Source organism: Mustelus asterias, chromosome 18 (assembly GCF_964213995.1).
Source record: "Mustelus asterias chromosome 18, sMusAst1.hap1.1, whole genome shotgun sequence".
In the NCBI taxonomy this organism is placed as follows: Eukaryota; Metazoa; Chordata; class Chondrichthyes; order Carcharhiniformes; family Triakidae; genus Mustelus; species Mustelus asterias.
In genome coordinates, this window is record NC_135818.1 from 23360195 (window position 1) to 23385801 (window position 25607).

General features: G+C 46.6%; 1 long non-coding RNA gene across 5 annotated transcripts in view; it reads left to right on the top strand.

Moving 5' to 3' along the window:
• The window catches only part of LOC144507004 (uncharacterized), a 56846-nt gene that overhangs the window by 8365 nt on the left and 22874 nt on the right, over nt 1-25607 (top strand). Inside the window, exon 3 of one of the 5 annotated variants that reach the window (XR_013500001.1) lies at nt 17817-17907. The exons of the other annotated variants lie outside the window; for them this stretch is intronic. This is a non-coding gene — a long non-coding RNA (uncharacterized LOC144507004). The remainder of the gene's footprint in view (nt 1-17816; nt 17908-25607) is intronic. 5 annotated transcript variants of the gene reach the window in all.

Sequence of the window (25607 nt, forward strand, 5' to 3'; positions counted from 1 at the left end):
GTGGGGAGGGGGGGAAGAGAATCAGAGACACATTAGTCACAGCGTGATGTCTAGTTATTGTACTCTTAACATAAATGAGTACCAAACCCTGACTAATGGTGACCTTCACCCGTGCCCTCTAGTGAACTACAACTTTCTAACTTTTTGCTGTCGACTGCTTCTTCTAAGTGTTACCCCAGGGTGCACATCGGAGGTGGAGGTGTCCAGCCCCGTTGCTTGTTATGCCCTTGGTGGACATCCCCTGAGTGGTCGGGACCTGGAAGGCCCTGGCTGACTTGTGGATGGTACTGTTTCAGTGCCACCCTGTTCATCTCGCTGGCCCTGAGATGCCCGGGTGTAAGGAAGGGGGGAATCGGAAGGTCTCTGGACATCCGGGATCTCCTGGATGGAAGACCCCGGCATGGTCTCAAGCCCTTCCTCCTCCCTTGGGGTGCCCAGAGGCCCTGGGGGCACTCCATGGGATGCCAGGGTAGCTGGACTGTGCTCCAGAAGCTCTGCCAGTCCTGGAGGCCGAGATGCGTCTGCCCCATGATGTGTGATCCCTCGGTCCTGGCCCTCTGAGACTCTGCCAAGTTCTGGAGTCCCTCCGCTGCAGTATTCTGTGAGCAAGCCAGGCTCTGGAGCCCCTCAGCATAGTAGTCCTCTGAGTCTGGGCTAAGTTGTCGAGGCTCACAGCCACGGCCTGCTGAGTCTCCAGAATGCCAACGAGAGTCCCAGCCATGGCCAGCTATGCCTGCTGGATGCTGGAAACACACTCGCCTGTGGCCCGTAGTGTCTCCAGGATGGCCTGGATCCTCTCACGCATGAGGACAGACCCCTGAGCCAGACTTTCCACTGCAGTCGCCACCCTTGCAGTGTTGGCCTGGGTCTCACGCTGTGTCGGCACCACCTCCTGCAACAGCATTCTGTTTGACTCCCCTAAACAGTCTTGCAGATGCAGCCTGGTTGCTGGCAGCCTTTCCACAACTCCCAAGATTTCCTGATGCATTTCTACCAGCCTTGGGAGGAACAAACCCAGAGGTCCAGCAGCTGGCTGGGGACAGCTGAATCCTGGCCTCCGGCAGACCTCCATGTGCCCGAGCCCTCGGATATGCCCGCCTCCACCCGATGTGCATCAGCGGCTGTGATGTGTTCACCAGATCGTGACCCAGAACCCTTAACACTAAAGGTACCCACTGTGGTGATTGTCTCTGTATTGGTAGGTTGTGTGATACATGCCAGTGACGGTTTAGTGGTGCCGTCCTCGGAGGATTCCTCAGTGCTTCCCTCCGAGGTGTCACCCAGCGGGTCGTGGGCAGTTTGCTCCAGAGCAGCGGGGACGGCGGTAACACCCGAAGGGCCGGGTTCCTCTGGATCCAGAGCTGGAAAAAATAACACACATTAGGAGGAGAGAGGCAAAACGTTCCATGCAGCATCGCACTTACTTGGAGGAGGACCAAGGTTGAGGCTGCACTTCTACTCACTTGCATGCTGTACGCCGACCTGGCTGTTGGTGACCATTCGGGATGGCCCATCACCCCCTGCCAGCTCCATGACACGCTCCTCCATGCTACTCAGCTGCCGCAGGTCAGGCACATCACCACCAGTCTGTGTCGTCTCTTTTCTTTTCCTGTGGGAACATAAGGTGGATAGCAAGCATTAAGATATTGCAGTGCATGATGCGCTATGCGTGCCTGTGCCTCGGGTGTTGTGCTGATAGTTTTGGGGAAAGTGGTCACCATTGAACGGTGCTCGTTGAGGGGTGAGGGGAAGGGGTTAGATTCTGTTCCTGGGGGAAGGGTCACTTGTTGCATGCCCTTCAGGTGTCTAAGCAGGGATGGAGATCCATGCCAAGCATGTGCGGGGTTCCAAGAGGGATGCTCCCTCACCCTTGCTGCTCGCAGAAGGTCGTCATTTTTTTGCGGCACTGCCCGCCAGAGTGCGGTGTCAGGCTCCTGCCATTCACCACTTCTGCCACCTCCTCCCACAATGCCGTGGCAGATGCACCCCTTGGGTTAGGGCCCTGGCCAGGGAACAGACGATGACGCTTCTCCTCCACGGCATCGAGCAGGTGCTTCTGGTCGGCCTCCGAAAATTTGGGAGCCGGTTTACGAGCAGCCATCTTTGTGGCGTGACTGGCAGTGTGTCCATTCCTGCAGCTTATATACAGCTCTGGCTTATTAGGGGAGTGCAGGTGCAGTGAGTGTAGCCAATCAAGGGCTCTTTACCAACAAATACTCGTGAGAGATTTTGAAGGCTGCATTCAGTTGAGTGTCATTCATTCCTCAGGGATGATTGGCTGCCATTCAATAGGCTGCTGTGTCCAGGGGGGTGCAATATTCAGGGCTCTTAATCGATTAGCTGCTGTGCCCGGGGCGGGGGGGGCAGTGGGGGCGAGGGGGGGGGGGTGCAATACTCAAGGCTCCCATTCATGAGAGGGAATGATCAAAAGGTGGGGATGTGCATGTCAGCATAACGCTAGTTCTTTGCAGGGCAGCAGTGAGGACAGTATGTTCAAGGAATGGAGGGCTTGCATTATCCGGATCCATGGGGGCATGAGGTGAGCGGGCAGCCATGTCTGTGTGTGGGGCGAGGGTGGGTTTGTAATGGCCAGCAATGAGGCCAGCGATGTGTGTGGTGGGGGTGTTGTGGGAGCCCCTGCGATGAGGCCAACAATGTGTGAGGGGGGTTATGGGGGCCAGTGATGAGGCCAGCGATGTGTGTGGGGGTTGGATGGCAGTGATCTGGATGCTGGGAGGTCTTTTCCGCGATCTCCCAGCGATGTGCGCATGCGCGGGTTCCTGCTCATCCCACTGATTTCAGGCTCTTTGGCCCCGCCCCCTGAGCGTTTAATGGTATTCACAACTGGGCTCTCTGCATTGCACAGAGTGCGGAGATTCAGGTGAGAAGCTGGACTGTCAGAACAGTCGCAATCTAGTACAGTTTTCCCGCCAATTCAGCACTTATGGGAGAATCGCCCCCAGTGTTTCTCCACAAGGGAGGAAGTTCACCTCCTTACACGCCTCACTCTGAGGATCATCAGTCACTTCCTCATTCAGTTGCTTCATCTCTTTCTCCCAACTCCGGAATCACAGCTCCTTCCATTACTCTCGCTTGGCAAAGTAATCTGATACATTGCCTTCTCTGATGGATGCCAATAATCCAGATAGGATTCAGGTGTTTTGTAGCAATCATAAAAATTTCTTCCCATCTCAGCCCTAAATTGCTTAGTCTGAGTCTTTGCCCTGTGTTGCAGATTCCCCAGCCAATGGGGGAAAAAACAGCGTCTACCTTGTCAAATCTCTGAAGAATTTAATGTTTCATTAGACTATCTCTTGTTCTTCTAAACTGAAGGGAATATGGGCATAGATTATTCAATCTTTCCTTGAAGGAATGATCCCTCATCCCAGCAGCAGGTTTAGTGAAACTGAATAGTACCTCCTGTTCAGCAAACATATTCTCCATAGATATGGAGACTAAAATTTCACACGGTATTCCTGGTGTGGTCTCACCAATCAATGCATAATTGTGGTATGACCTCTGCACAGTGGTACAATGGTTAGGACTGCTGCCTCACAGCATCAGGGACACAGGCTTAATTCCAGCCTGGGTAACTATCTGTGTGGAGTTTGCACATTCTCCCATGTCTGCGTGGGTTTCCTCCGGGTGCTCTGGTTTCCTCCCACAGTCCAAAGATCTGCAGGTTAGGTTGATTGGCCATGCTAATTTGTTCCTTAGTGTCAGGGAGACTAGTAGGGTAAATATGTGGGGTTGTGGGGATAGGGCCTAGGTGGAATTGTTGTCATTGCAGCTCAGTGGGCCAAATGGCCTCCTTCTGCACTGTAAGGATTCTATGATTCTATATTCCAATGCATTTGTTACAAGAGCTAAATGACTATTTGATTTTCCAATTGCAATCTGCACCTGTATGTTAACTTTCCTGAATCATGTACAAAGACAATCAAGTTTGTCCCATTTTCCAGTCTGTCATCATTCAGAAACTATTTAATATTTATTTTTTCCCAGTAAAGTGAATAATTTCACACTTTGCTACATTGTATCTAAGGGGAGGTAGTGGCAATGTCACTGGACTAGATTAATGCTCAGGCAATGTTGATTCAAATCCCATCATAGCAGCTGGTGGAATTTGATTTAATTTGATTGATCAATTCAGTTGGTAAATCTGGAAGTGAAAGCTAGGCTCAGTCATGGTGACCATGAAACTATCATTGATTGTTGTTAGTACTCATAGAAATCATAGAAACCCTACAGTACAGAAAGAGGCCATTCGGCCCATCGAGTCTGCACCGACCACAATCCCACCCAGGCCCCACCCCCATCTGGGGGTGTCTGGCCTACGTGTGAGATCCATCTCTCAGCTACTCTCAGCTCAAGTCAATTAAGGATGGACAACAAACGCTGGCTTTGCCAGCAATGCTCAAATCCCAAGAATGAATATGAAGAAAAAAAAATCTGCTACTCAGCCAAACTGTCAGTATTCATAGAATCATAGAATGCCTACAGTGCAGAAGGAGGCCATTTGGCCCATTGAGCCTGCACTGAATCTCTGACAACAGTCCCACCCAGGCCCTATCCTCATAGCCCCACGTATTTACCCCACTCATCTCCCTAACCTACACATCTTGGAATACGAAGGGACAATTTACCATGGCCAATCCATAGCCTGCACAAGAGCAAATAACCCCGGATGCGGGAATCTAAAACCAAAAGAGAAAATGCTCGGAAATTTCAGCAGGTCTGGCAGCATCTGTAAGCCATGATGTGGAGATGCCGCCGTTGGACAGGGGAAAGCACAGTAAGAAGTCTCACAATACCAGGTTAAACTCCAACAGGTTCATTTGGCAGCACAAGCCACAAGCTTTTGGAGCACTGCCCCTTCATCAGGTGAGTGGGAGTTCTGTTCACAAACAGGGTATATATAGACACAAAGTCAATTTACAAGATAATGGTTGGAATGCGAGTCTTCACAGGTAATCACGTCTTAAAGGTACAGACAATGTGAGTGGAGAGAGGGTTAAGCACAGGTTAAAGAGATGTGTATTGTCTCCAGCCAGGACAGTTCGTGAGACTTTGCAAGCCCAGGCAAGTTGTGGGGGTTACAGATAGTGTGACATGACCCAAGATCCCGGTTGAGGCCGTCCTCATGTGTGCGGAACTTGGCTATCCATTTCTGCTCAGCGATTCTGGGTTGTCGTGTGTCGTGAAGGCCGCCTTGGAGAACGCTTGGAGAACGCTTACCCGAAGATCAGAGACTGAATGCTCTGAAGTGTTCCCCTACAGAAAGAGAACACTCCTGCCTGGTGATTGTCGAACGGTGTTCATTCATCTGTTGTCATAGCATCGGCATGGTCTCCCCAATGTACCATGCCTCGGGACATCCTTTCCTGCAGTGTATCAGGTAGCCAACATTGGCCAAGTTGCAAGAGTATGTCCCGTGTACCTGGTGGATGGCGTTCTCATGTGAGATGATGGCAGCTGTGTCGATGATCCAGCACGTCTTGCAGTGGTTGCTATGACAGGGTTGTGTGGTGTTGTGGTCACTGTTCTCCTGAAATCAAGCAATATTTTTAATTATCCTTTTGTATTATGGCCATCTTACTGACCTCATTGTTAGTGGAGCTGATTACATTTTACTACATAGATATATTCATGGTTCATTTGGCTGCATTGGTCATGGTGGTCCCTCTTAGAAATAAAAATGTGGCTCAGGAATTTTGAATGGGTCTTAACTATGTAAAAAAAAATAATCACCTGAATGGGTCAGCGAATTTTAAATGCCCAAAATTCTCCTGAAGGCTGGGTAGTTTGCTGCGGACAATAGTCTGTTTGAAGTTGTGCGGTTGTTTGAAGGAAAGAAGTGGGGGTATGGAGATGGCCTTGGTGAGATGTTCGTCTTCATCGATGACATGTTGAAGGCTCCGCAGAAGATGTCGTAGCTTCTCTGCTCCAGGGAAGTACTGGACGACGAAGAGTACTCTGTCCGCTGTGTCCCGTGTTTGTCTTCTGAGTTGGTCGGTGCGGTTTTTCGCTGTGGCACGTCAGAACTATCGATCGATGAGTCGAGCGCTATATCCTGTTCTTATGAGGGCATCTTTCAGCATCTGGAATTGTCTGTTGCGATCCTCCTCATCTGAGCAGATCCTATGTATATGGAGGGCTTGTCCATAGGGGATGGCTTTTTTCAGCCTCTGATCTTCGGGTAAGCTTTCTCCAAGGCAGCCTTCACGGCACACGACAACCCAGAATCGCTGAGCAGAGACCGATAGCCAAGTTCCGCATACATGAGGATGGCCTCAACCGGGATCTTGGGTTCACGTCTTACTATCTGTAACCCCCACGACTTGCCTGGGCTTGCAAAATCTCACTAACTGTCCTGGCTGTAGACAATACACATCCCTTTAACCTGTGCTTAACCCTCTCTCCACTCACATTTTCTGTACCTTTAAGACTTGATTACCTGTAAAGACTCACATTCCAACCATTATCTTATAAATTGAGTTTGTGTCTATATATGCCCTGTTTGTGAACAGAACTCCCACTTACCTGATGAAGGGGCAGTGCGCCGAAAGCTAGTGGCTTTTGCTACCAAATAAACCTGTTGGACTTTAACCTGGTGTTGTGAGACTTGTTAAAGCATCTGTAAGGAGAGAAAAGAGCTGATGTTTTGAGCCCAGATGCCCCTTTGTCAAAGCCAAAAGGCATAGAGAGTGGGAGATCTTTATATTGTGGTGTGAGGGAATGAAAGATGAGTCATACCCACAAAAACAAGGGGAAAGACTGCAAATGGCAGTCCATGGAGGGAATAAAAGATGTCAATGGCCAAAAGGCAGAGAAGCTGAAATCAGCGGGTAAGCTGTGACAGATGAAGATGTTGGGGGGAGAGGGAATGGGTGGGAGAGAGGTAAAATCAAGGAAAAAGGGAAGCAAAGGGGGAGAAAAGATAAGGAAAGGGGGGAGACAGGGGAAAGAATGGTGGGAAGAAAAATAAAGAAAGACAATAAAGAAATAAAAGGTAGAGAACAGTTAAAAATTAAATTAAATGAAAACAAAGGGGTTGAGGTGAGGTAGAGCTCATCATCTGAAGTTGTTGAATTCGATGTTGAGACCAGAAGACTGTAATATGCTTAACCTGAAGATGAGATGCTGTTCCTCCAGTTTGCATTGAGCTTCACTGGAACATTGCAGCAAGCCAAGGACAGACATGTGCGCATGGATGCAGGCTACCCCAGTACATCTTTGGACTGTGGGAGGAAACCGGAGCACCCACAGGACATCCACGCTGGAAAGAGTGCAGAGGAGATTTACCAGGATGCTGCCTGGTTTGGAGGGTAGGTCTTATGGGGAAAGGTTGAGGGAGCTAGGGCTGTTCTCTCTGGAGCGGAGGAGGCTCAGGGGAGACTTAATAGAGGTTTATAAAATGATGAACACTTCACATAGACAGTCACCCAAGGCCAGCAGTTTCTGAGCAGTCTCTTTGCATCCTCCTAGGTACTTACCTACCCAACCTACTTTCAATGGCAACTTGATATGTTATACTCAGCCCCCTCACTAAAGTAATTAATATAGATTACAAAGAACTTTTATTAATGACTTAGAGGAGGGGGCTGAAGGGTGGATCAGTAAATTTGCTGATGACACCAAGATTGGTGGAGTAGTGGATGAGGTGGAGGGCTGTTGTAGGCTGCAAAGAGACATAGATAGGATGCAAAGCTGGGCTGAAAAATGGCAAATGGAGTTTAACCCGGATAAATGTGAGGTGATTCATTTTGGTAGGACTAATTTAAATGTGGATTACAGGGTCAAAGGTAGGGTTCTGAAGACTGTGGAGGAACAGAAAGATCTTGGGGTCCATATCCACAGATCTCTAAAGGTTGCCACTCAAGTGGATAGAGCTGTGAAGAAGGTCTATAGTGTGTTAGCTTTTATTAACAGGGAGTTGGAGTTTAAGAGTCGTGGGATTATGCTGCAACTGTACAGGACCTTGGTGAGACCACATTTGGAATATTGTGTGCAGTTCTGGTCACCTCACTATAAGAAGCATGTGGAAGCGCTGGAAAGAGTGCAGAGGAGATTTACCAGAATGCTGCCTGGTTTGGAGGGTAGGCCTTATGAGGAAAGGTTGAGGGAGCTGGGGCTGTTCTCTCTGGAGCGGAGGAGGCTGAGGGGAGACTTAATAGAGGTTTATAAAATGATGAAGGGGATAGATAGAGTGAACGTTCAAAGACTATTTCCTCGGGTGGATGGAGCTATTACAAGGGGGCATAACTATAGGGTTCATGGTGGGAGATATAGAAAGGATATCAGAGGTAGGTTCTTTACGCAGAGAGTGGTTGGGTTGTGGTATGGACTGCCTGCAGTGATAGTGGAGTCAGACACTTTAGGAACATTTAAGCGGTTATTGGATAGGCACATGGAGCACACCAGGATGATAGGGAGTGGGATAGCTTGATCTTGGTTTCAGATAAAGCTCGGCACAACATCATGGACCGAAGGGCCTGTTCTGTGCTGTACTGTTCTATGTTCTATAACTGAGGCTTAAGCATTGAGACTAGTTATAGCCTACCAACTCAAAAATGTCTTGTTTGTTCATCACCTCTGCTTTCTACACATAAACCAATCTTCAATGCCTGCTAATAAGTCTGAATTTTGTGTAGTATGACCCTAATAATAGATTCTAGTATCTTGTCCTCAACTTATGTTATACTAACTGACCTATAGTTCCTTGTTTCACCTCTTATTCCTTTCTTAATGGGCTATATTTGCTACCTTTCAATTGTTGGGAACTGTTTAGAATCTAAGGAATTCCGAAAGACATGTTGGTCAAAGCTTGTTATCTTGCACTCATCAGGATAACTGCAAAAATGCCAAATTTCAAACAATCATGACCATTTACACTACAAGAGGATAGGCACTGATTGGGTAACAGGTCAACTCCGATTGGCTGCGGCATCACCATGGAGAAAGCTCTTTTCAAATTTAAGAAAGGTGCAAGGCTTGAACATATTCCTTTTGTTTGCAGAGAACTAGTCACTGCGAATGAATGTATGTCACTTCTGGTGAGCATAAGTGAGCTCCATGATGAACTTGACTGATTATCTTAAAGTGATAGTGCAGCTATTGACACACTCAGGATCATTCAGCAAGTGCTGCCAACCATGGAATCACATCTAACAATAGACTTTTATTTTGGTTTTGTAAGCACTATCTTGTTGATAATGGTCTGTACATTGCCTATTATGAACAACAGAAGAAGCATACTGTTTGATTTAAACAATCAATCCTTGGAATATACACTCCACATACCTGGCATTGCACCTACACTGAAATTCATTTTAGAAATGTTGCTCAATTGTGTGGTAGGCAGCAATTGTTTGATCTGTAGGCAACATCCTCTTAATGGAAAGTACTGCTCATGTGGCCACTGCATAATAGCAACATGAAACTGCTTCCTAAACCTGTTAGTCAACAGTTTAGGATGCTTTGCCTTTCCAGGGTAATTTGAGATAGACCAGATACATTTTTCATTTCCAAAAGTGATGGTCCACTTATTGGTCTGTTGTGATCATTTGAAATTTGGCATTCCTGTGTTTGTCCAGATGAGTGCAAGGAAACAAACTTAATCAGCATGGCTCTTTTCAGCAATATTCAAGTTCTGTACTACCAAACAATTAAATTCTGAAAGATCAAACCCAGTCCATCCACTATTGCTAAGCTAACTCTTCAAAAACGTCTCCAGGATACAGGTCTTCAGGTCAAGGGGTTTTGTTGCCACTTAGTTCCATTAATTTCTCCAGAACTATTTGTCTACTAATACTGAATTACTTCTGTTCCTCATTACTCAATCACTCTATACCCTTAGTTCCCATGATTTTGGAATGTAGTAGGGGCAGGAAATCTAGCAATTATTGTGGAGCAGAGATTTAGAGTCCATGAACAAATCACTTAGAACAATTGGACAAGTTTAAATCAAAATTAAAAATGGCTAATGGAATATTCCACTTAATCTCAATCAGTCTGGTATCCAAAGGAATGGATGTAATGCAAGAGATGTATAAACTTCTGGTTGCATCACATCTGATGAACTGGACACCCTACATGGGATGGAAATATTGGTCTCAGAGGGAATCCAGTGCAAATTCTCCACAGGATATGGGATGAAAATATTTAAATTACGATCAAATGTTGCATTGGTGTTGCTTTCCCTTGGTTGGAGAAGATTAATGGGTGCATAAAGGATTTTAAGATTATTAAATGATTGAATAGGGTAGATGAGAGACTGTGGGCCTGATTTTTACCATTGTGATGTGCTTGTTTTCGGGCCCAAAAATTTGGTAAAGTCGGGTGTGAGTAGCGCGGTCTGCAGCCACCTCCGTGCCGATTCGCCCTTTACCAAGGCCTGAAATGGCTGCGATTGGGACCGCACCCGAAATGGGTGCGACGACCATTAAAATACATTTTCATGCATTTACATTGACTTAATGTGCTGCACGCCCAACCTTACCGGCACTTCCCCCTTTATCACCACGTTCGCCCATCCAGAATCGGCGCAAAACAGACATGCTCCACAAAAGACCGATTCGGGCACGCCAGTTTTTGAGGAGGTAAGTGTGGAGCATCCGACGGTTCTCTACTTGAGATGGTTGGTGGTGAAGGTGGGTCTGACGGCTCACTGCTTGAGATCGGTGCAGGGGGGGGGGGAATGAAGGGGGGGGCGGGTCCGTTGCCACTCTGCCTGAGATCAGTGAGAGGGAAGATGGGTCCACTGCCACTCTGTCTGGGATCAGTGAGGGGGAATGGGGGGTCTGCTGCCACTCTGCCTGAGATCGGTGGGGGGGTGGGGGAAGGGGCCCGCAATCGGTCTGGGTGGCAGAGTGGGTGGGGGGATAAGAGTGTCAGTAATGTTTTGGGAGTGGGGCAATGTCTGTGGGAGTCGGGAGCGATGTGGCAGGGGAGCCGCATTCTATCTTTTTTTTCTGTGCATGCGCAGTTGGAGGCGCCAATCGGAGCTGCAGGATTTCGGGCGCGTTAAGCCCCGCCCACAGGCTTCTGCAGTGCGATTTGGAATTGCTGATATTTTTTCAGGCAGAGTGCATTTGGGGGCGCCTGAGAACAGGTCTAAAAGTCGGATCTGAAACACTCCCAGTTTCAAGTCTGCCCAGCACCTAGAATCAAAATGGTAAAAGAGGGCCCAGTATTTCCACTGGAGTTGGAATGAACTTAAAATCAGAGTGAGGTGATTGTCAGAATATACTTCATACAAAGGTGTCCACTTTATCTAGATGGCTAAAGCTTTTGCTCAACTCTTGAAATATGTGGTTGGATTTCAAACAATAACAATTGCTTGTTATATAGCACATTTAAAGTATTAAAATAACACAAAGGCTCCATGACGTTGTTGTAAGGCAGCTTGCCACTTAAAGGGATATTAGGACCGAGGACCAAATGAATGCTCAAGAAGGTAGATTTTGAGGAACACCTAAAATATGCAGAGGGCGGTAGAATCATAGAAAGTTTTACAAAGGGGACTGTGGAGCTTAATTACTCAGCAGCAGAACACATAGGTGAAGTGATTAAAATGAGAATGCTTAAGAGGCTGGTTGTGCAGTAATGCAGAGATCTCAGAGATCTCCTGGATTGCTTGGATCCACTACAGTCCGCCTACTGCTGCAACAGATCCACAGCTGGGGCCATTTCCCTGGCCCTCCACTCAACCCTGGAACACCTGGATAACAAAGACACATATGTCAGACTCCTATTTATTGACTGTGGCTCAGCCTTCAGCACCATCATTCCCACAAAACGCATCTCCAAACTCCGTGGCCTGGCCTTCAGCTCCTCCTTCTGTGACTGGATCCTGAACTTCCTATCACAGACCACAATCAGGAAAGATACGCAACGACACCTCCTCCATGATCATCTTCAACAACAGTGCCCCACAAGGCTGTGTCCTAAGCCCCCTACTATACTCCTTATACACCTATGACTGGCCAAATTCCCCTCCAACTCAATTTTCAAGTTCGCCAATGACACCACCGTATTGGGTCGGATCTCAAACAATGACAAGACAGAGTAGAGGAATGAGAGAGAGAATCTGGTGAACTGGTGTGGTGACAATAATCTCTCCCTCAATGTCAACAAAATGAAGGAGATTATCATCAACTTCAGGAAGCATAGCGGAGAACATGCCCCTGTCTACATCAATGGAGATGAAGTAGAAATGGTCGAGGGCTTCAGGTGGTCGGGGGCTTCAGGTTTCTAGGTGTCCAGATCACCAACAACCTATCCTGGTACCTCCACACCAATCTGTAGTTAAGAAAGCCACGAATGCCTCTACTTTCTCAGGAAGCTAAGGAAATTTGGCATGTCCACTACGACTCTCACCAAAAAGTACAGATGTACCAGCGAAAGCATTCTTTCTGGTTGTATCACAACTTGGTATGGCTCCAGCTCTGTCCAAGAGCGCAAGAAACTACAAAAGGTCATGAATGTAGCCCAATCCATCACGCAAACCAGCCTCCCATCCATTGACTCTGTCTCAACTTCCTGCTAACTCAGAAAAGCAACCAGCGTAACTAAGGACCCCTCACAGCCCGGACATATTCTCTTCCACTTTCTTCCGTTGGGAAAAAGATACAAAAGTCTGAGGTCATGCACCAACCAACTCAAAAGCAACTTCTTCCCTGCTGCCATCAAACTTTTGAATGGACCTACCTCACATTAAGTTGATCACCAAAGCTATGATTGTAACACTACATTCTGAACTTTCTCCTTCGCTATGTTTTGTCTGTATAGCACGTAAGAAACAATACTTTTCACTGTATACTAATACATGTGACAATAGTAAATCAAATCAAATCAAAAATCAAAGAAGTTGAGAAGTTGGAAGACATTACAAAGATGGAGAGTGGCAAAGCAAGGTATGAATTAGATCACAATAATGAGAAGTTCGAAATCAAGGCATTGCTGTTCCAGAGCCCAAGTAAATAAGGGAGCTGAATGGATGAAACTTGATGCATGTTAGAATATGAATTGCAGTGTTTTGGAGGGATGTAGGTTTATGCAAGATGAAATTCCAAAGATTAACGATCCACTGGGAAAAGAAATTCCTCTCCATCTCTGTCTTAAATGGGATGTCAAAGAACAACAAAGAACAAAGAACAATACAGCACAGGAACAGGCCCTTCGGCCCTCCAAGCCCGCGCCGCTCCCCGGTCCAGGATTGAATCCTGAATCCAGGATCCCCGCCCAATTTTCCAGCCTATCTACATACCAATATCCTATCCACCGAGCTGTCCCTCACAGCTACGATGCTTTGTTCATCACAACCTATTAACTCACCCCCACCCCCCCATTCCAGACCATGTGATCTCCAGGGAGAGGCGAAAACCCAGAGTGAAAACCCCAGGGCCAATATGGGGAAAAAAAAATCTGGGAAATTCCTCTCCGACCCCCTGAGGCGATCGAAACGAGTCCAGGAGATCACACTGGCCCTGATCGGAAAATGCTTCCCAACCCTAGTCATTTCCACTTCCACAAACACCATATGAATTCCCTGCCCCCGAGACAGGTTCCCAACTATCCGCAGTCTCGCTCTGTACTGGCACCAGCAAGATGATCATAGAATGAAGCCTTGAAACAAGAAACAAGGAACAATTAGCCCGCGCTGCTCCCTGGTCCAAACTAGACCACTCTTTTGTATCCCTCCATTCCCACTCCATTCATATAGCTGTCTAGATAAGTCTTAAACGTTCCCAGTGTGTCCGCCTCCACCACCTTGCCCGGCAACACATTCCAGGCCCCCACGACCCTCTGTGTAAAATATGTCCTTCTGATATCTGTGTTAAACCTCCCCCTCTTCACCTTGAACCTATGACCCCTCGTGAACGTCACCACCGGCCCGGGGAAAAGCTTCCCACCGTTCACCCTATCTATGCCTTTCATAATTTTATACACCTCTATTAAGTCTCCCCTCATCCTCCGTCTTTCCAAGGAGAACAACCCCAGTTTCCCCAATCTCTCCTCATAACCAAGCCCCTCCATACCAGGCAACATCCTGGTCAACCTCCTCTGTACTCTCTCCAAAGCCTCCACGTCCTTCTGGTAGTGTGGCGACCAGAACTGGACGCAGTATTCCAAATGCGGCCGAACCAACGTTCTATACATCTGCAACATCAGACCCCAACTCTTATACTCTATGCCCCATCCTATAAAGGCAAGCATGCCATCTGCCTTCTTCACCACCTTCTCCACCTGTGACGTCACCTTCAAAGATCTGTGGACTTGCACACCCAGGTCCCTCTGCGTCTCTACACCCTTTATGGTTCTTCCATTTATCGTGTAGCTCCTCCCTACATTATTCCCACCAAAATGCATCACTTCGCATTTATCAGGATTGAACTCCATCTGCCATTTCCTTGCCCAAATTTCCAGCCTATCTATATCCTTCTGTAGCCTCTGACAATGTTCCTCACTATCTGCAAGTCCTGCCAGTTTTGTGTCGTCCGCAAACTTACTGATCACCCCAGTTACTCCTTCTTCCAGATCATTTATATAAATCACAAACAGCAGAGGTCCCAATACAGAGCCCTGCGGTACACCACTAGTCACAGGCCTCCAGCCGGAAAAAGACCCTTCCACTACCACCCTCTGTCTTCTATGACCAAGCCAGTACTCCACCCATCTCGCCACCTCCCCCTTTATCCCATGGGATCCAACCTTTTTCACTAGCCTACCATGAGGGCCTTTCTCAAACGCTTTACTAAAGTCCATATAGACAACATCCACGGCCCTTCCTTCATCAACCATTTTGGTCACTTCTTCAAAAAACACCACCAGGTTAGTGAGGCATGACCTCCCTCTCACAAAACCATGCTGACTATCGTTAATGAGTTTATTCCTTTCTAAATGCGCATACATCCTATCTCTAAGAATCTTCTCCAACAACTTCCCCACCACGGACGTCAAGCTCACCGGCCTATAATTACCCGGATTATCCTTCCTACCCTTCTTAAATAACGGGACCACATTGGCTATCCTCCAATCCTCTGGGACCTCACCTGTGTCCAGTGACGAGACAAAGATTTGCGTCAGAGGCCCAACGATTTCACCTCTCGTCTCCCTGAGCAGCCTTGGATAGATTCCATCAGGCCCTGGGGATTTGTCAGTCTTTATATTCTCTAACAAACCTAACACTTCCTCCTTTGTAATGGAGATTTTCTCCAACGGTTCAACACTCCCCTCAGAGACACTCCCAGTCATCACATCCCTCTCCTTTGTGAATACCAACGCAAAGTATTCATTTAGGATCTCCCCTACTTCTTTGGGCTCCAAGCATAAGTCCCCACTTTTGTCCCTGAGAGGTCCGATTTTTTCCCTAACAACCCTTTTGTTCCTAACGTATGAATAAAATGCCTTGGGATTCTCCTTAATCCTGTCTGCCAAGAACATTTCGTGACCCCTTTTTGCTCTTCTAATTCCCCGTTTGAGTACTTTCCTACTTTCATTGTACTCCTCCAGAGCTCCCTCCGTTTTTAGCTGCTTGGACCTAACATACGCCTCTCTTTTCTTTTTGACCAGTCCCTCAATTTCCCTGGTTATCCACGGTTCTCTAATCCTACCCTTCCTATCCTTCTTTTTTACAGGCACATGCGTGTCCTGTAGCCCTAACAACCGTTCCTTAAAAGACTGCCACATACCAGATGTGGATTTACCCTCAAACAGCCTCTCCCAATCAAGAGCTGCCAATTTCTGCCTGATCCCACTAAAGTTAGCCTTCCCCCAATCCAACACCTTACCCTTGGGACACCACTCATCCTTTTCCATCACTATCCTAAAGCTAACAGAATTGTGGTCACTATTTGCCACATGTTCCCCAACCAAAACTTTGAAGACCTGACCGGGCTCATTCCCCAGTACCAGGTCCAGTATAGCCCCCTCTCTAGTCGGGCTGTCCACATATTGTTCCAACGAACCCTCCTGTATGCATTTTACAAATTCCTCCCCATCCAGAGTCCCTGCCCTCAGCGATTTCCAGTCTATACCAGGGAAATTGAAGTCTCCCACTACAACAACCCTATATCTCCTGCACCTATCCAGTATCTCCTGACATATCCATTCTTCCACTTCCCTTGGGCTGTTGGGGGGCCTGTAGTACACCCCCAACATAGTGACTGCGCCTTTCCTGTTTCTAAGCTCCACCCAGAGTGACTCGTTACACGACTCTTCTGAATTGTCCTCCCTCTGCACCGCTGTAATACGCTCTCCAACTAATACCGCTACTCCCCCACCTCTTTTGGCCCCTCCTCTGTCTCGCCTAAAACACTTGTACCCTGGAATATTCAGCTGCCAGTCCTGTCCCTCTTTCAACCAAGTCTCTGTCACCGCAACCACATCCAAATTCCTCGTGCGCATTAAGGCCCCAAGTTCGTCTGTCTTACCTGCTACGCTCCTTGCATTGAAGTATAAGCACTCCAGACCCCCAGGCTCAGTGAGGTCGTCCTCCCCCAGAGTGCTCTTCTTCTTTGCCAGCCTTGTCCCAGCCCCAAGCTCGTCCCCAGCCACCACACTTATAGACCTAATAGTTTGATCCCCACCCCCCTGCCATACTAGTTTAAACCCCCCCCGAACTGCACTAGCAAAGCTCCCAGCCAGGATATTTGTGCCCTTACAACTTAGTTGTGACCCCTCCTACATGTCCTACATGTTGAGACAGTATCGCCTAGTTCTGGATTACTCCACAAACAGAAACATCCTCTCAGCATTTACCAAAATAAGCCCCTTCAATATTTTATGTTTCAGTAAGATCATCTTTCATGGTCCTAAACTCTGCTAAATATAGACACAATTTATTCACCATTTGTTCGTAAGACAATATCTTAATTCCAGGAATGAATCTGGTGAGCCTTTCCTGAACTGCCGCTAAAGCAATTGTATACTTCCTTAAAGAAGGAGACAAATAACGAACACCATACTGTTCATGTAGTCTCACCAATGTCATATTCAGCTGTTGCAAAACTTAACTACTTTTATACTCCACCCCCTCACAATAGAGGCCAACATTCAATTTGCCTTCTTAATTAATTGCAGCTTCTCCATGTTAACTTTTGTGATTTATACACAAGGACACCCAGATCCCTCTGTACAGTAGCATTGTCCAGTCTCTTTCCATTTAAAATATATTCCACTTTTCTACTCTCAGCACAAAGTAGAACACCTCACATTTTCCTACATTATGCTGCATCTTCCAAATTTTTGCTCACTCATTTAACTTATTTATATCCCTTTGAAGCACAATGTAACCCCCTTGCAACTTTCTTTCCAACGTATCTTTGTATCCTCAGCAAATTTGGATACAATATATTCACTCCCTTCATCCAAGTCATTAAGATAGAAGCTAAATAGTTCAGGCCCCAGTACTGATCACTCAGCACTCCAATAGTTACAACTTTTGCACCTGAAAATTGCTCCTCTATCCATGGAATCAATACCATGAACTCTGATCTTATTGGCACCTTATCAAATGCCTTTTGGAAATCCAAATACACTAAAGCTACTGGTTCCTCTTTATTCATCCTTTTTGTCAAAGAATTCTAATAATTTACAAACATGATTTCCCTCTCACAAAACAATGCTGATGTTGCTTGATTGCATTTTGATTGTCTAAATATTTTGCTACTACTTTCTTATTATTGGATTTAAGTATTTTCCTAATGTTAGCTGCTAGGCTAACTGGCTAATAACTTCCTTCTTTATGTCTCCCCCGTTTCTTGAATAGATATGCTACATTTGTGGTTTTCAAATCTGTGATTTGTTTCCAGAATTTAGGAAATTATGGGAGATTACAACCTCAATGCATTCACTATCTCTATAGTCACGTTTATAAACCTGAGGATGCAGGCCATATCCAAGGTACTTGTCAGCCATTAGCATCATTAGTTATCCCAGCATGTTTTCTCTAATGTTCCTCCCTCCCTTTGTTCCCTTGGTTTTCAAATATTTTTGGGAAGCATTTTGTGTCTTCCAATATGAAGGCAGAACATTCTTGCTCAAAGTCTCTTCGATTTGTTATGATCCAAGCTAGAGACTCCAAGATGTTTTGTGAAGATAGCCTCGACCCTAAGTTTTTACCTTTGAATTTGGCATAAGGTGTTTCACCCCAAGTATGATTCAAGTGACCCACTCGGAAGCTTTTATCAAAGTTTATTTAAGAACACATTTAAAATATAATAAGAAAAATCAGCATAACTTTTTACCAATCACAAGAAACAACCATGATGAGAGGTCACATGACACCAGGTTATAGTCAAACAGGTTTATTTGAAATCACAAGCTGGAAACCACCAGCTTTGTCACCTGATGAAGGAGCAGCGCTCTGAAACCTTGTGATTTCAAATTAACCTGTTAGACTATAACCTGGTGCCATGTGACCTCTCACCCTGTCGATCCCAGTACAACACCGGAATCTCCACATCATGAAACAACCATGACATGGCATAAATCTCCCCAGCTAAATATGATGTTCCAAATCAACCAACACCCAAACATACACCCATTTCTAGATGTGGCACAAAAAAACAAGTAGGCTCACATGATGCTGGAGTTTGCAGCTTTTTAACACCTGCTTTGAGTTGGTCCTTTGGATGTTGAATTAAACTCTGAGGCTTCCCAGTCCTGGAACTTTCAGCATGCCCCTGGAGAAAGAGAAACAGAAACACACTGCCTTCTTCCAGTAGCTTCTAGCAGCAACTCACAGACAGCAGAATTTTCAACTCCAGAGAGAGAGGGGAAAGTAAGAAACACTGCTTTCTGTCTCAAATCGAAACAGCATCTAAAACCAAAACTAAAACCTTGGACTTTGCTGTAAGAAAAAAAAACTATGCCCTAGGCATCACCTGACTGGTCAATCATCCCCAAATCAAGCCCCAGTCAGCAATCCCAAGGGATCATTAGAAACACCAGGACACTGTGTTAGCCCAGATTAAAAATAAACAAGAAGTCCACTATATTGCTTGAGTAACAATTAGAGGTCACTGCTTACAGACATTTTCGTGCCCAAAACAAAATACCAGGGCCTGTTTGAAAAAAAAACTGTAGAGAAACATGATTAAAATACACTTCTTAAAGGCACAGTATCATCAGACAATTCCTTTCTTAATATTATTAACTCTCCATCCCATGATCTAAGGAATGAAAGTTTATTTTTGTGTTGCTTTTCTATTTTATACATTTGTTGAAGACTTTACTGTCTATTTTTAATATTTCATGCTAGTTTATTCTCATATTCTCTCACTGTATTTTTGTCAACCCAGTCTTCTGGCTTACAAATAATCTTTGCCGCGAGTGTGTGCTTTTCTTTCAATTCAATACCACCCTCAACTTCCTTAGTTGTTGCATTATCCTTGTGGAGTCATCCTTTCTCAACAGAATCTATTTTTGACAGTCTTAAAATATCCCATTAAATGTCTGCTTCTCTATTGTATTATCTATTAATCTATTTTCCCACTTTTCATTACTTTAGCCAACTCTGTCTTCATAAGCTTATCAGAGCCTTTAATTAAATTTAAGATACCAGTTTCACTGTGAATGAAATTCCGTCATGTTATGATCACTATTGCCTAGATTATCCTTTCATATGACATCTAATAAAATGTCACTATCTTAACTGATTTTGTTTCAACATAGAGATTTGTGAGGCAAAGTATTAAAAATATATCATTTTTTGAGAGACCTGTATGTGGGATGTAAACAGTATGTCTTACACATCCTGAGTTACTGTAACAAAATTAGTTTGCATTTTTCTCATACCTTTGGTGCTGTAAAAAGGCCCCAAGCAGTTCACAATGAAATTGAGTCACATAAATACATAGCTGGACAGTTGACCAAAATATGATCAAAGAAGTATGCCTCAGTGAGTGACTTAGAGGGTTGATAGAGAAGTAGAGATTTATGAAGGCAACTCTGGATTTTAGAGTATTGGAAGCTGAAGGCAGGGTTGCTTGCATGGGAGCAATGAAAAATTAAGGATGTGCAAGGGACCTGAATTGGAGTCATGCAGGGATCTCCCAAGTTTGTAGAGCTTTAAGTGTCAACTTAATCAATTACAACAGTAAGGAGGGATGACATCTTAGCAGGCTCTTCTAATAAAGCTGTATGGGTAGAGCTTAAAAACCAAAAAGGAGCAATCACACTGCGAGGAGTTTTATATAGGCTCCCAAACAGTCCACGGAAATAAAAGAGCAAATATGTAGGTAAATTTCAGAGAAGAGTAAAAGTAACAGGGTAGTGATAGTCGGGGGTTTCAACTTCCCCAACATTAGCTGGGCTAGTCATAGTGTGAAAGGTTTAGAAGGAGTTGAATTCTTAATATGTGTCCATGAGAACTTTTTAAGTCAGTACGTCGAAGGTCCTAACAGAGAGGGGAAGTCCTGTATTTAATTTTAGGTAACAAAGGTGGGCAAGTGGTTGAAGTATCAATGGGGAAGTGTTTTGAGACAGCGATCATGACTCCATTAGATTCAAGATTATTTTTTAAAAGGACAGGATGTGCCAGAATCAATGTTCTAAACTGTAGGAAGGCTCATTTTATTAAGACCAGATATCATCTGGGCAGAGTGGACTGGGAGAAAGCACTTTTAGGTAAATATGTGATGGAATAGTGGGGCACAGTGAAGAAGGAAATAGGGGGAGTACAGGGCCAACATGTTCCAATAAAGAAAAAAGGAGGGATCAACAAATCCTGTGAACTCTAGATATTGAAGGATATAGAGCATTGGATGAAAAGGGAAAAGGGATGCTTAAGGCAGACATTGAGAGCTCAAAACAGCAGAACCCTAGAGGAGTATAGAATGTGCAAGTGGGAACTTAAAAAGGAAATTAGGAGAGCAAAAAGGGGACATGACAGGATACTGGCAGGTAGAATAAAGGAAAATCGCAAGTTGTTTTATGAGAAAAATTAAGGAAAGAGTAGGGCCCATTAAGGATGACTGGCGGTAATTTGGAGCCGGAGGACATAGTTAGGGTTCTAAATGAATATGTTGGGTGTGATTATCCCATCCAGCTGTGCTGCTCGAGTAACAGAGCAGACCAGGAAATATCAGCGGGGGGGGGGGGGGGAGGGGGTTCAGCCGTAACGCTGGTCGTGACTTTCCCGGGCAATTTCCTGTGGCGCAATCAACCTTGCACAAGAAAACAGTGCAAGGCTGATGACCATACTGAAATTCCAATTTCAGTTCCATTAATGAGCCCAGGAATTATCGTCTGGGCTCACTAAGATTCCTGCCCCTGCAGGGAGAGGGTTCCACCAGCGGGGATTAAAGCTGGTCCCTATCAATGAAGACCAGGCATGATGACTTTTCTGGTGTGGGCAGAGGCCATTGAGGTTGGGGGAAGGGGGTATGCCCCTTGGGTGATGCCAGCCTGGCACTTCCAGCCTGACATCCTGGCACTGCCCACCAGGCATCCTGACACTGCCCACTGGACACCCTGGTACTGCCCACCCGGCGATCAGAACTGGCCCTCGGGGGTTTGGGATGACCGGAGATTGGGGGGGAAGGTTGGGGAAGATATCAGGAGGCCAGCGATCGGGAGAACAGTGCACATGCATCTATCTCCCTACTGACAGACCAGCACATGCACAGTGGCTCGCTCAGCATATTGATGCCAGCCTCTTGGGTGGGATTAGGTGTCGTCCTGCCCTTACTGGTGTGAATCCCCCGGCGGACTTTGTGAAGCACAGAGCGATGGAAATTCATCTGACTAAGTATGTCCAAAAAATGGGTGAGAAAATCTTCCTGCCCATTGGGCACTTAGTTTCTTTTTAGAAAAATCACTCTTGTTGTGTCAGTGTTCACCAGTGAGAGAGACAATGTGGGTATAGAAATCAGGAAGAAGGACTGTGATGCTATTAAAGAAATTACATAGACAGAGAAGAGTTTCTGACTAGTCTGGCAGGCTTAAAAGGAGATAAATCTCCAGGGCCGTATGAAATGTATCCCAAGCAGTTGAGTGAGGCAAGAGAGGAAATAGTAGAGGCACTGGCAGTAATTCCTCTCTGGCCACAGGAGAGGTGCTGGAGGACTGGAAGATAGCCAATGTGGACCATTATTTAAGAAGGGAGGAAAGAATAAACTAGGAAACTACAGGCCAATCAGCCTAACCTCAGTGATGGGGAAACTATTGGAAGCAATTCTGAGAAACAGAATTATTCTGCATTTAGAGAGGCACTGATTAATCAACAACAGTCAATGTGGTTTTGTTAAGGGGAGGTTACGTCAGATTAATCTGATTGATTTTTTTGAAGAGGTGACAAGGTGTCACAAGGTTAATGAGGGCAATGCATTTGATACAGCCTTCTTGGACTTCAGCAATGCTTTTGACAAGGTCTCACATGGGAGACTGACAGCAAAAATAAGAGATCATGCGATCCAAGAAAATTTGGCACATTAGATCCAGAATTGGGTGAGTGGCAGGAAGGAGACTGTAATGGCACTGCCCATCGGACATCGGGCAGTGCCAAGAGGGTGGGCCCTATTGTGGGTGGGGAAATCTGTGGGGGCAATCGGTCTGGGATGGGGGAGGGCAGCGATTGGGGCAGGCTGGGGGGGGTGGTCAGCCGACAGGGTGCTTGCCTCCCAGGGGGGGTCTGATCCCAGGAGGAGTCCAACGGGGTGGGGGTCTGCCGGGGTGAGGGGTGGGGGGATCACCACTGCTGCGTGCAGGGGGCTGAACATCGGGGTGCTACGGGATGGGGGGGGGGGGGGGGTCAGGGCTGGCCTGAGAATTGTTGTGGGGGCTGCAATCGGGCCATGTGAGAGGGAGGGGGGTGGGCTGGAGGGGCAGCACTGCAGGGGTCCCGGGTGTGCTTGTCAGACTGGAAGTCTGTATCCAGTGGGATCTCACAGGGATCAGTGTTGGTGTCCTTGCTGCTTGTAGTTTATATAAATGATTTTGACTTGAATGTCGGTGGTTGATCAGTAAGTTTGTGGATGATATGAAAATTGGTAGGGTAGTAAATCATGAGGAGGATAGCCTTAGATTAGGAGGTAATAGACAGGCTGGTCAGATGGGCTGATCAGTGGCAGATGGAATTCAATCTGGATAAGTGTGAGGGATGCACTTGGGCAGGACAAACAATACAAGGAAATACATGGTGAATGGCAGGATTCTGGGAAGTACCGAGGATCAGAGGGATCTTGGTGCTCATATACACCGGTCCCTTAAGGTGGATAAAGTAGTTAAGAAGGCATATGGGATACTTGCCTTTGTTAGCTGAGGCATAGAGTTTCAGAGCAGGGAGGTTATGCGAGAACTATATAAAATGTTGGTTTGGGCGATTCTCCCAAAAGTGCCAAATTGCTGGGAAAACTGTTCTCGATCATGAGTTTTCTCAGTTCAACTTCATACTCGAATCTCCCCATTCTGTGCACTGCAGAGGTTCCAATTGTGAACCTCATTAAAAACCCAGAGGGCGGGGCCTATTCACACCAGAGTCTGACGGTTCTGGAACTCTGCGCATGAACAGTGGTCCCGATCAGTTAGTCTCCCGGTTTGCTGGCCAGCTCAATCACTGGCCAGCCCTGGGCCCCTGCAGTGCTGCCCCTCCAACCACCACCCCCCCACATGGCCAGATTGCAGCCCCCACAACAATTCCCAGGCCAGCCCTGACCCCCCCATTCCGCAGCGCCCTGATGTCCAGCACCCTGCACGCAGCAGTAGTGATCCCCCCACTCCCCCTCACCCCAGCAGACCCAGCCCCGCTGACTCCTCCTGGGGTCAGACCCCGACCGGGAGGCAGGCACCCCGTCGGCAGACCACCCCCCCAGCCTACCCCAATCGCTGCCCTCCCCATCCCAGACTGATTGCCCCCACAGATTGCCCCTAGGCCCCACCCACAATAGGGCCCACCCCCTTGGCACTGCCCGATGTCCGGTGGGCAGTGCCAAGGTGCCCCCTGGGCATGGGCACTTTTCCCATTGGGCAGTGTCAGGGGGCACAGGTTGGCACTGCCAGGGTGCCCATGCCCAGGGAGCATCACCCCCCACCACCCAACCCCCTGGGGGCTCCAATTGCCCCCTCTTCATTCCAGCAGGGTCTCCCACTAGTTCCCCGAACATGGAGAGCTACTCTGAACCCCGCTGGAATGAAGTATTCCTGGTGGGGTGGGAGATTCAATCGGGACCGGCAAGTTCCCAATAATGACATTTAAAATACATTTAAGATACATTAAAAAAAGATTCAAATGACTTACCTGTCTTCCCGCCAGTTTCCAGCGTGGTCTGGTCTCTGACTGTTCTCCAGCTCTGGGAGATGCGCACACGTTCCTGGCGCATACGCAAATCCCGGAACAAGGCTGGCGATGCACATCTCCCACTCCAACCTGCCAGAAAAGTTGCGGGTCGGGATGGAAGAATCGCCCCCATTGTGTGCAGTTCTGGAATCCACATTATAAGAATCATAAAATCATAGGATTCCTTCAGTGCAAATGAGGCCATTTTGCCCATCGAGTCTGCACCAACAATCTGACAGAGTATCTTACCCATGTCCTGTCCCCCTGCCCTAGCCCTGTAACCCATACATTTGCCATGGCTAATCCACCTAACCTACACATCCTTGGACACTAATGGGCAATTTAGCATGGCCAATTCATCTAACCGGCACACACAGACATGCGGAGAATGTGCAATCGCCAGACAGACTGTCACCCACGGAATTGAACCCAGGTCCCTGAAGCTGAGGAGGGATGTGATAGCACTGGAAAAGGTGTAGAGATTTATCAGGTTTTGCCTGGGGTGGTAAGTTTTAGTTATGAAAAGAGATTGGATACACTGGGGTTGTTTTCCTCAAAACAGAGGAGAATGAGGGGAGACATGATTGAGATATATAAAACTATGAGGGTCATCGATGGAGCAGATAGGCAGAAACACTTCCCCTCTGTGGAGGGTTCAATGACCAGGAGACATAGATTTAACATAAGGGGCAGAAGGTTTAAGAGGAGATGTGAGGAAATTTGTTTTCACACAAAGGGTGATGGTAGTCTGAAAAGGTGGTGGAGGCAGAGGTGTAGGCTTCATAACATTTAAGAAGTATTTAAATGTGCAGTTACGATGCCAGGGTATACAAGGCTATGGGCCAAGTGTTGGAAAATGGAAGTAAATTAGATGGGTGGTTTGACCAGCTCAGACATGATGGGCTGAAGGGCCCTTTTGTGCTATCAACCTCCATGACTCTAACCGCATAACCTGGTAGATCAGACTAACTTTATTTGAAGAAAGTTATGGGTGAACTGATTGGATTTTGTTTTAACAATTATACTGGAGACTGCCTTCTAGATATGATCAAGCATTGAGAAAGGTGTACACATTGCATGCGTATCAAATGATGGACAAACCACTGACTCATTCACCTGGCAGTAACACTTAAGGCAGTACCCAAAACGAACCGACAGCCATGACTGGTTTCGAGAAACTTGGAGGTTTCTGACCAATGCTAGCCACTGTGCCACCATGCTGCCCTATCTTGGAATGATCTTGAGAATCAGGTGGGAGAACAAAAGAATAACAATGAGCACTCTACAAGTCACAGGCATTCAAATTCAAGAGGCCATGATAATC